This window comes from Enhydra lutris, unplaced genomic scaffold (genome assembly GCF_002288905.1).
Source record: "Enhydra lutris kenyoni isolate GAN:26980312 unplaced genomic scaffold, ASM228890v2 scaffoldscaffold10, whole genome shotgun sequence".
Lineage (NCBI taxonomy): Eukaryota > Metazoa > Chordata > Mammalia > Carnivora > Mustelidae > Enhydra > Enhydra lutris.
The window spans coordinates 30457507-30469778 of record NW_019154094.1 but is presented as its reverse complement, the minus strand read 5'-3'; positions in this window follow the sequence as shown (position 1 = coordinate 30469778).

Sequence of the window (12272 nt, the reverse complement as noted above, 5' to 3'; positions counted from 1 at the left end):
ATTTCAGGTATGGGGAGAGAGGGAAGGGGAAGTAGAAAATTCACTTTATATAATTTTGGTATCTAGTTTCTAATGACTTGGTTGATGGTATCTACACCCACACTTTTTTTTTTTTAAGATTTTATTTATTTATTTATTTGTCAGAGAGAGAGAGAGAGACAGCGAGAGAGGGAACACAAGCAGGGGAGTGAGAAAGGGAGAAGCAGGGGAGTGGAAGAGGGAGAAGCAGGCCTCCTGCGGAGCTTGGAGCCCGATGTGGGGCTTGATCCTAGAACCCTGAGATCATGACCTGAGCCAAAGGCAGACTCTTAACGACTGAGCCACCTAGGTGCCCCTACACCCACATTTTTGACAAGAATTTTCTTAAGATTAATATCAACTTATCAAGTCCTTTGTAATTTCTCACTGGTTTGAGTGTTTGAATCAGTGTTTGAGACTTTCTAAACCACTCTTGTAGTGTAATGTATTCTAAATATTTCAAAAAATATACTAGAAAAGGTCAGTTTGTAATTAGTAAAGAGTTTTAAATATTATTGTTGATGTAAGGAAAATTCACACTAAAGTAATAATTCAATTGTTTTCTTACATGAGAACTCAAAGATACATTTAGAGGCAGGACAATCAAATGGGGAAAGCACATGTAGGGTTTGTGCCACAGGTGAGTATATGTGTACGTGTGGGTAGGGAGGAGTGATTTTTTTTTTAAGATTTTATTTATTTATTTGACAGAGATCACAAGTAGGCAGAGAAACAGGCAGAGAGAGAGCGGAGGAAGCAGGCTCCCCACTGAGCAGAGAGCCCCATGTGAGGCTCTATCCCAGGATGCGGGGATCATGACCCGAGCGGAAGGCAGAGGCTTTAACCCACTGAGCCACCCAGGCGCCCTGGGAGGAGTGATTTTTTTTTTTTTTAATTTTATTTTTTATAAACACATATTTTTATCCCCAGGGGTACAGGTCTGTGAATCGCCAGGTTTACACACTTCACAGCACTCACCATAGCACATACCCTCCCCAATGTCCATAACCCCACCCCCGCTCTCCCAAACCCCCTCCCCCCATCAACCCTCAGTTTGTTTTGTGAGAATAAGAGTCACTTATGGTTTGTCTCCCTCCCAATCCCATCTTGTTTCATTTACTCTTCTCCTACCCCCTTAACCCCCCATGTTGCATCTCCTCTCCCTCATATCAGGGAGATCATACAATACTTGTCTTTCTCCGATTGACTTACTTCACTAAGCATGATACCCTCTAGTGGAGGAGTGATTTTTAAAGAAACAGATCATACCATTAAAACCTGTGCCCAGGTCCTCTCTCCTGAAGCCAAGATCGTTGGACATGGCAGAATCAGGTCATATTGTCTTGGTCTGAATTACACCCTCACTAATTAGGGCCACGTGACCCTGGTCACATTCAGTAACTTCCCTACGCCTCAGTTTTCCTATCTGCAGAACGGGGCATGGTAGTGTTACTCTTGGAGAGATGTCAGATCTTCAGTGTCTACAGCACGCTCTGTGCTGAATTTCATCGTTTGTGAATTGAGGTTGTTGGTGTGACCACTTAAAAGGATGGGAGTTAGGGGCACCTCGGTGCCTCAGTCAGTTAAGAGTCTGCCTTCAGCTCCGGTTGGAAACCCAAGACAGGATCGAGCACCACATCAGGCTCTGTACTCAGCAAGGGGTCTGCTTCTCCCTCTCCATCTGACCTTCCTCCCCGTTTGTTCTCTCTGTCTCAAATAAATAAATAAAATCTTAAAAAAAAAAAAAAAAAAGGTTGGGAGTTAGTTAATGAAACCATGTGTGTGAGTGCTTGGATCCAGGCTCTTCTCATTAGTCTTCTCATCAGTTGGTAAATACATGACATTGGAAGACAAAAGTAAACATTTGAAGGTGACTTTCTTTTAATATGTTTAGAACTTTGATCTCATTCTATGAAGAAGAAAGGTACATGATACCATTAATTCCTAGAAGAGAAGGTAGAGTGATTCTGTATCAGGTTTTTTTATAAGAATATAACATTAATAATGTCAGATAACATCTTCATTGTCTTTGTGACAGATTCTGAGCCACTTTACTATTGCTAAATTAATCATCACAGTTAAGTACCAATATCAAGCCCATTTTGCAGATAAGGAAACCAAGGCTCAACCAGATTAAGTATACTATACAAGGTCATTCTAACAAGGGCAAGTGAAATAGGATTCTAACGCAGGCTAACTGCAAACCTGGACCTCTATAGCATGTTTAGATCCCTTTCAAAATCAGACCAATTAGATTTAGAGATTTTGAGTAAGAATTTGTAGTACCAACTTGTAGTGTACTTTGTTTTGCCTCTGTTACCGATCATAATTCAAATTGGGGAATGGAAAAGCTGAGAAGCTTTCCTTTGGCAATTGTAAATTTTGATATTCTCTAATTCTTACAGGAAGTCTATCCAAGATAAGACTGTCCCAGCTTCAGAATTTTTTAAGTAAAAATTATAAAAATATTTGTCTGTTTGAAAAATATTTTCTAGGATTTGTGTTTAATTGTTACCATATATTTTCTTTAATTTTTCTGAAGGTGGTTTGTGTTGATTTTCAATAATTTTACCATTTTCATTGAAAACGTAACACAATGACTCAATAAAATAAAGAAAATGCAAAATGATTAGGATGCTACTAGTTCTTTTTTTCCAATTAAAATCCCCCCTGCCGTTTCATACTCATATAATGCCATCTTTTTTTGAATTTGAAATTAATCTTAATTGGGTTTATTTTTTTCTGAAACATTGTACCCTTTTTAAAAAAGAAAAATGTACTGATATTCATTATAAGTTGGATATACTTCAGTAAACATTGGAGGTAAAATCAACCCACATTAGCAGTTACTAAATTAGCAATTAGTAAATTACACCATTCTTTTGAAAGGAATGATATAAATAGATTGGAATATGGCTTATTTAATTATTAGGTTTTTCTGCTTTTGTTTTTATTTGAACACTGTGCCCTAATTTAACATATCTTGCTTTATATGTAAGCGATAATTACCTCTTGAACTTGCACACGGAATAAGCTCACTGATACAGAATTAAATATGTAGGAAAGGGTGCTTCTGTTATTTGCTGGTCAACATTCCTATCCTTTACTCTTATTTCACCCACTGAAATTAGCTTGGAGCCTGATGAGTCTACCTTGATCATTAGTACTGTGTGGAAGAGAAAAAATTAGAAACTGTATAATTGGATGTTTCCTGGGAAAACTCGGGGCGGGGGGACAAAGATAACAATGGCAAATTAGCAGATTTATTGTGGCATCAGACAGTAGAATGTGACAAACACAAAACCCAAAGCTAATCTGAAATGTATAGCCAGACTGGCTAATGAGGAAGCGAAATGTCCATTCAATGTGATAGTTGCAGTGGTTTTTCCAAAACCTCCAGATGAGAATGGCTGCCCTTCCAAGGCTAAATGTCAAGATCATAGATCAGAATGCTCATTGGGATCATAAACTCTGGCAGAGTGAGTGCCCTCCTTGTACATGGCTCATCTTTATCTGTTCAGTACATATTTGTTGAATTAAGTCAGTGAATTTTTCACCATCTCATCTGACCCTCTCCTGTTTCGTTTGCTTAATTTTTCTTCCTGTGCTGCCTCTGGAGATAAAAGATACAATACTTAGGAGAAGAAGAGGTATTATAAAATCTTATTTGAAGTAACTATAAGCAATAGATCATCTGTGTTTGGCAAGTTGACCAAACTGGAAAGAAGGCAGTATAACCTCATTGTTAGAGCACTCATTCCCAGTCATAGATCCGAGTTGGAATCCTTGTCATGTTTTAAATAACTGCGTGACCTTGGAGAAGAAATTAATCCCCTCTAAGACAGTGTTTCTCCAAAACCGCACCAATGGAAGGACCTGCCTTGGAGGAGTGTCCTGGTGGGATGTAATCACAGAAAGCCTTTATCACAGTTTGGCTCATGGGTCCCCAATAACAGACTCTAATAGGTTAATCATATTATTGTTATTATTGGGTTTTAAATGCTGATTCCTTCTTCAAAGATTACTTGTCAAATACAATCTTCCTCAAAGGTTGGTTCATGCATTCATCCTTGGTTTCAGACACTGGTCTTGAGATAAGAGAGCTAAGATTCCGCCTCTCAAGAGCTTATATGTGAGTAATAAAGCAAGGGAAAGGATAGAGAATAATTTGAGGATGAGAAAGAGATTTTAGAATATATGCTCAAGTAATTGAGAGAACTAAGATAATGTTTATAGAGTTTGTAGCACAATACTGGGCACATGTAAGGAGTCTAGTCTCTGCTGACTGCAATCTGTATTCTCTCAAAGCAGACCCAAATGGCATATAACTCAGAATGTTGCCATAAGTCAATACCAGCGATAATATACAGAGGATATTTTCAGAAAGATGGTTAAATCTCAGACTAAAAGCTTTATTGTTGTTGCCTTTAAGTAAACAGGCCTGTTTGTGACCTCCTCATATATGTTCATCATGAATTATAGTAATTAGGTTTAAACCAGAGTCACTTGATCAGCATTCTGGGTCTAGCATGCTGAGAAAGTTCTGGAAGTTAGTTTGGAATGGCTAAGGAATTTTAGAGAGCCTTGGCGGAAAGGAATATATGAGATAAAAGGAAATCACGTGAAGAGTATCCAAGTAAAGCCCATTTTGAGAATATTACTATTCTTATCTAGATCAGGTTACGTCCAACTGCCAGGACCACTCACCACACATGAGTGACAGACTATCCTGTTGGGTTTGGAAGCACCAAAACAGAGGTCTTTGGCTACTGCTTCTACATAAATTAAAGCTTTCTTCTCCCTTCAGAAATTAAGTATGTTTGCCTCTACGCAAGGCCCTTCCTGACTAGGCCCTTTCTGGGGGAAAAAAAAGCCATTCCCACTTCTATATGAGAAATACAGAAAGGTGTTTTTGCTTTGTTTTGTTTTTGTTTTTTAATCTACATTCCTCATGCCTTAGCTCAAGAGATTCATTTCGAAGTAATGAAATAATCTTGAAGAGAGAGAGAACAGGAGATGTAGGTCAAGATTTGAATCTAAAGAAATGATGACAGGGAGAAGTGCTGGATATATTTTTCAAGGTAGTAACAATCAAAAACATTTCACTTATTTTCACGGACATTCACCTTTCAATGAAAAGTCATTCAGTTCTTCAAAGAGGTTTTCTTCAGAGTAATGCATACCCATACTTCTGCTCACAGACTTGTTAAGTCCTGTGGAGAACATTGTGTTTATAGCCACCACACCGTGAAAAGGCAGTGAGTGGGCACGGGGGCTTGTGACGGTAGATGAGCCCCAGCTGCTCAGGTGAGACTGGAACAGGGAGAGCCCCTACACACCTGGGAGTAATCTGTTACAGATGGTAACTTGCCTACGGGACAGTTCCAGATCTGAACAACAACACACTGGTGGGAAGAAAATTATGCAGAGCTGTGAGCTGAGTTTTGGTCAAGTCATGGTAAGTACATCTAATTTGTATTTTAGAAAAGATGATAGGAGATTTGGGAAATGATTAAGATTACGGGCTTGGAATCAGCCCACAAGTCCTGAGTCTGCTACTCCCTTGATTAGTGCTTTTGAGCACATTACTTCGTCACTCCAAATCCCTTTAAAATTCCCGTCAGATGGAAGTTAAGAAGTGCCTGCTTCTATTGTGTGGTAATTAGATGAAATAACGCCAGGAACGTGGTTCTCTCATTCTACCTGAGGGAGGCGGTCCTTAGTACTGCATGCTTAGAACTAATTTCTACTTTTCTCCCGTCCAGAATACTGCAAGAATGAGGTTAGTGCTAACTTCTTAATACTTGAAATACTATGTGCCTTTTATTCCATAGCTTATATCATTTTCAGATCCTATCTGTACACTTGCTTGCTACTCTAGGTGAAAACTGACCTAGCAAAACGCCATGTTGAAAGGATTTTCCTCATTGATTCACACAGACAAATGGTTGATGATGTAAACGGAAAGTTTTCCTTTTCTAATCTTAAATCTACTTGGATCCAAATGAAATTGGACAATAACAGGCTCAGAATCTGAATAATGCAAAAAAGCACAACCCAACTTTGTCTCTTTCAGCAAAGAGGGTGAATGGAGGAGTTCCTTGTGGAAGGCTTTACTGATTGATTAGAAGTGGTCAGAAAAGTTTCTAAAATGCTAGCTTGGGAGGAGGCCCTATAATCAAATTAATGTTACTAGATAGAACCTGAGGGAAAGCTGTGTTATGCAAAATCTGAGTATACATCTTTCTATTTTATTTACATTTTCTTTAAAGTGCATATGTGTGTGTGTGTGTGTGCATGTGTGTGCATACAATCTGTGGGGCAGATTAAAGGCATATAAATATATATACATATGGAGGTATAAGTGTGTACATATATATATATTTGTTTAACTTTTTTAAACTTTAATCTCTGAAAATTAGGAATAACATAAAAGACACACATGAAAAAGGAAATATTAAAAATCAAACAGACATTATAGTAAAATTTAAATACAGGTTGTAAGTGTGGGAGTATATAATAAGCAGTGTTATACAAATTTCAAGGAGGTGGGGCGCCTGGGTGGCTCAGTGGGTTAGGCCGCTGCCTTCAGCTCAGGTCATGATCTCAGGGTCCTGGGATCGAGCCCCACATCGGGCTCTCTGCTTGACAGGGAGCCTGCTTCCCTCTCTCTCTCTGTCTCTGCCTGCCTCTCTGTCTACTTATGATCTCTCTCTGTCAAATAAATAAAATCTTAAAAAAAAAATTAAAAAAAAATTTCAAGGAGGAGAAATCCATTTGAATAAAGACTAATTAAGGGGCGCCTGGGTGGCTCAGTGGGTTTAGCCGCTGCCTTCGGCTCAGGTCATGATCTCAGGGTCCTGGGATCGAGTCCCACATCAGGCTCTCTGCTCAGCAGGGAGCCTGCTTCCCTCTCTCTCTCACTCTCTGCCTGCCTCTCTGTCTACTTGTGATCTCTGTCAAATAAATAAATAAAATCTTTAAAAAAAAAAAAAGACTAATTAAGGAAATAACCTGTAAATGAATAAAAATTAAAAAAATATTTCAGGAATATGCTTTTGTAAGCGTTTGTGTTTACAATTCCACATTTACACCTGCAGCAATGTTAACTTGAAAAGATGCCTTAAATTTGACTTGTCAGTGTAAAAATGTCACTGTACACTTGGCCTGTTAGACAGCTGACTGTCAAATATATTGCACAGATATGCTGGGTGTTGTATAGCTATCAAGTCTAGATGCTAATTTTATCCTTAAGAGTTATTGGAAATCAAATTTAGATAGTTTTCCAGAAAAGAGGAAACTTGTCTCTTTATTATGAGAATGTAAAAGTTGAAACCATCTGTCAGTCAGTGGCTCTTAGGAATTAACTTCAATCAAGGATGAAGTTGTGCATGAGAACAGGCACTAATCCGACAGCTTTATGTCTAAAATAAATAACAATATGATACGATTTGGGAGAGCAGGGTAAGTTTGTAAGCAGACAAACTTTAAGAAAATATATTTTCTTGTTTCAGAGAGAAAAATAGGGATTTTCAACATTTTTCAATATTTTCAATATTGAATACTTGAATACAATACTGAATACTTCAATATTTTTCTCTTCTGAAATTATTTTCTGTTCTGTATCTATCCACTAAGATATGTAATCTCTATTTACTTAATGAATTGTGCTTTTGACATTTCCCTACTATCTCATAAAAGCATCTAATGCTGGTTTGTTTCACACCATTTCATTTACTTAGAAGTTAGGGATGTATTTAGGAGCACCTGGGTGGCTCAATGGGTTAAAACTTTTGCCTTCGGCTCAGGTCATGATGCCAGGGTCCTGGGATGTAGCCCCACATCGGGCTCTCTGCTCGGTGGGGAGCCTGCTTCCGCTTCTCTCTCTGCCTACTTATGATCTCTGTCTGTCAAATAAGTAAATAAAATCTTTAAAAAAAAAAAAAGGTATGTATTTAACTCTTGAAAAGTGTTCCATAAATACCATCCATTATAGAAGGGATCACCATATTTTTATTATTGGTTTACTTGTCTCTCTACTCAAATGGCAGTAACTGCGTCTCGGGCAGGGAATGCTTTTTTATTTATTTATTTTTATTTATCTGTATTTATTTATTTATTATTTTTATTTATTTTTATTTATTTATTTCTATCTTTTAATCTCTTATTTATTTATTTTTATTTATCTTTTTATCTCTGGCATATAGCACTCTGCTTCATAATCGAGAGGAAATCAATAAAAGAATTAATAAAGTGAATTAACGAATGAGAGTTCTGGATCATTGTCTCCCGTCTTTCAGGTGGATAGAACCTTACCATTCCTTTTGCTTTCTATAGCAATTTCCATTCACTGACATTTCTGCATGAATCACGGGGGAAGACAGGCAGTGTCTTTTCTCTTAATTAACTGAGCACTCCACAGTCTCTCCATTTTCCAGCAAGAGACAGAAGTTAAACTAAGATTCATAAATGATTAAGCACAGCAGTAAAATCTGCAGTGTGTTTTTTTTTTCCATAAGCCTAGCAGATGATTTGTTGAAATTTTTTTTTTTATTTCTGTGGCCTGTTGAGATAAAAGATCCTAGATTCCCTAATCTGCAAAATGAGAATAGTCCTAGTAACTCAATAAAGGTTGTTGTCGGGATTAACAAAGAGTCCATGGAAAGCACAAAGCGTAGTCTGATCCAGATAAGAGCTCAACAAATGGTTGTCATTAACTGAGACTTGACATTTTGATTGAGTAATGCTTCCTATCAAGCTCTATTGAGTTGGGGGTTAGGAAATCAGTTACCTAAACAGTTACCCTGTTCTTAAAATTTTTGATGATTTTTCTGCATAAACAGAAGGGTTTTTAATTTTTTCATGATTACAGTATTTTCTCTACCTTGTCTATTTATATTTCATCTCTTGGTGCAATTATATTTTCAAAAAACACCTAATAAGGACATGAAACTTAAATTATAAAACATCAAGTTGTGTGTGTGTGTGTAACTTGTCATTTTATTATTGACTCTGCAGAATTTTCATCATCTCATTTCTTAATATCCAATTATCTGTTGTGGGTGGGTCTTCATGCTAGGCAGTGGGATATAGCAGTTAGCAAAGAAAAGAGTGCTTCTGTTCTCATGGAGCTTTCATTCAATAGGAAGTAATAGGCATAAGGCAAGTAGTCCGAAAATGACTGAATAATTAGACTGTAAAGGAAATACAGTGAGTGGGTTAATAATGGCAATGGAAGAAAGGGGAACTCGAGAGAGTAGAAGTGAGGGGTGGTGGAAGATTTCCGCAAAGAGCTAATGAGCATTTTCTAATCATAAAAGGAGTTAAGACTAAGATTTCTGAACAGAGAAATCATTAAGTCAAAGAGGTTGAAGCAAGAAGAGAGTCTGGACAAGAGAAAATGGAATCAGATAAAGTAGACGTATTATTGACTTGTGGGTCATGATAAGGCAGCTGGATTTTATATGCAGTGTATAGGAAGCAATTTACTGCTAAAGCAGAAGAGTGGTATGATTTTTCTAAAAATTTTTATTTATTTATTTAACAGACAGAGATCACAAGTAGGCAGAGAGGCAGGCAGAGAGAGAGGAAGGGAAGCAGTTTCCCCGCTGAGCAGAGAGCCCGATGTGGGGATCGATCCCAGGACTCTGAGCCGAAGGCAGAGGCTTTAACCCACTGAGCCACCCAGGCGCCCCAAGAGTGGTATGATTTAAGTGGTTTTTTGTTTTTTTGTGGGGTGTTTAGGGGGGTTGTGTTCTTTTGTTTGTTTTGAAGATGTATTTATTTATTTTAGAGCGAGAGCAAGCATGGACGGGGGTGGCAGAGGGAGAGGGAAAGATGAGCCTGAGCCAAAAGCGAGATTCAGACCCTTAACCAACTGTGCTACCCAGGCACCCCTGTTTTGTTTTGTTTTTTTAATTCTACTGGCTACTCTGTGTCAAATAGGTTGAAGCGGGGAGACCAGTTAGGAGGTTAGTGTGAAAGTTGCAGTGAGGATCTCTGGTGGGTGGCCTGGAGTCAAGGAAGCATGTGGGGAGAATTGGGAGCCCTTGTGAGATTTGGGAGGTAGGGTCAATATTAGTGTTTGATGAATTCAGTGTGGGGGGAGATGGGAAACTAGAAATAAAGTATGACTTCTTTGTTTTTGTTCTGTTTTTACGTGACCAGTTAAAACTCACAGGCCAGCTCATCTTAGAGCATTCAAACATTACCTACAGGATAATCCATGAAGATTTCTTCTTTCATGCATACTTGGTGTTTTTTTATTTATACCACATGTTATAAATGTTGCCTTCTCTTCAGGTAGATTGTAAATTGTTATCAACCAAAATCAAGAAATCCATCCTACTCTTATAACAAGTTAATGTTTTTGGTCTAAAGTTCATTTCTATCTTCATCAAATTAATACACCTGCAAAGCTTAATTTTGCAAATTGAGTTTATTTTAGAAGGTAGTTTTGAATTCTTCTACAATTAAAGCAGCTAAAAGAAATTCAGATGAGGTCCTAAATGCATAATGCTCTAAGTGTGGTAGAATGTTTTTAGCAGACTGTTTATTTGGTGATGTGTAAAAGGTACACAATCCCACAGAACGTTCAGATTTTTAAAATCCCTCTCAAGTTTATTTGTGGACCTTTTGTTCTGGGAAAGAAAAGCTCCATTGAGCTTATCCTGATATTTATAATAGTTAAGATCAGATACCAGTCATGGACTTATTTTAGGCATTAACAGTCACAGAAGGAACAAAATGGATGAATGCTTTATGTAGCAAAGATTGTGTCTGCCTATAATGGAGCAGTTTCTCCAATCTTTGACCATTTTCACTGAAAAATTGCTGAACCGCCATTAATATAAATATTTTGGTTGATTCTTGACAATTTTAAATGCATGCTTGGTAAGAAGTATGTCCTTGACGTTGCTATCTTGCCAATCAGTTTTATCTCACGGTATCCAGGAAGGAGAAAGCCATATTGAACCACATTCAGTTTTAACTTTACTAAATACCACAAAAGTTCCCCAAACCAGCATTACAAAAAAAGTTAGCTTATTGCCCTTTTACTTATGTATAACACAACATCAAAAACATTTTATCTGCCAATATGTGATTTCTCCAGTGACCTTTGACATTTTTGAGCATATTTTCTCATGTATCATTAGAGGTTTCATGCCAAACCAATAACACAGTTCTCTGTTGTTTTCAAATGCCTCCTAAAGCAAAAGGTTAATGATCAATAAAATGAACTGAAATGGTTCTTTTTGCTGCCATAGCTCATCTATTTCTCTTTTCACTCAATATCCACATGCTTTTAATATTTCGTGAGTAGCTTTTGTTTTTTCATGTAATGAAGAGTAACTAATGTGCCATTTTTTCTCTATAAAGTAACACACTCTCAGACAGGATCCTAGCCACGAAAGAGACGCCTTTCATTTACCCTATGACAGTGGTTAACTCACTATTTGACAATTCTGTGCCTTTAAAAAATTAAAGGTTGTGCATGAAATCTCCCATTTGCATGAGTTTATACAAGGTTATAAAATTCATGTAAATGCTGTCTGGTTTAAGGGTCGATAGCACCAGCACTGAATGCTAAAAGAGATCTAATGCAAAGCTCAATGAACACAGCCTTAGGTGAGGTCTGGCTCATAGACTGTTTTTATAAATAAAATTTTATTGGGACACATCCATTCCTTTTTGTTTGTGTATTGTCTTCGGCTGCTTTCATGTTTCTTTCTTTCTTTTTTTTTTTTGTTAAAGATTTTATTTCTATATTTGTCAGAGAGAGAGCGTGCGTGCACAAGCTTGGGGAGCAACAGGCAGAGGGAGAAGCAGGCTCCACACCAAGCAAGGAGCCTGATGTGGGGCTCAGTTCCAGGACCACAGGATCATGACCTGAACTGAAGGCAGACGTTTAACAACTGAGCCACCCAGGCACCCCTGCTTTCATGTTTCAGTAGCAGAGTTGAATAGTTGAAGCAGAAACCATAATGGCCCACAAAGTCAAAAAACATGGCCCCTTACAGGAAAAAAAAAAAAAAATTGTTGATTCCTGATCAACATAAAATCAAGCATGTTTAGTTTTGAAGCCATGCAATCACAAAAATATACACTAGTTGACCTTGTGACATTGTATAGCTTGACAGTTCAAATTTTGTCATATAATTTGGGAGTTATGGAAGGTACAACTTGCAAAGCAAAACATAACCTATTGTCCCTTTTTGAAATACAAAGTTCAATATTAGTCAGAGTATATACCT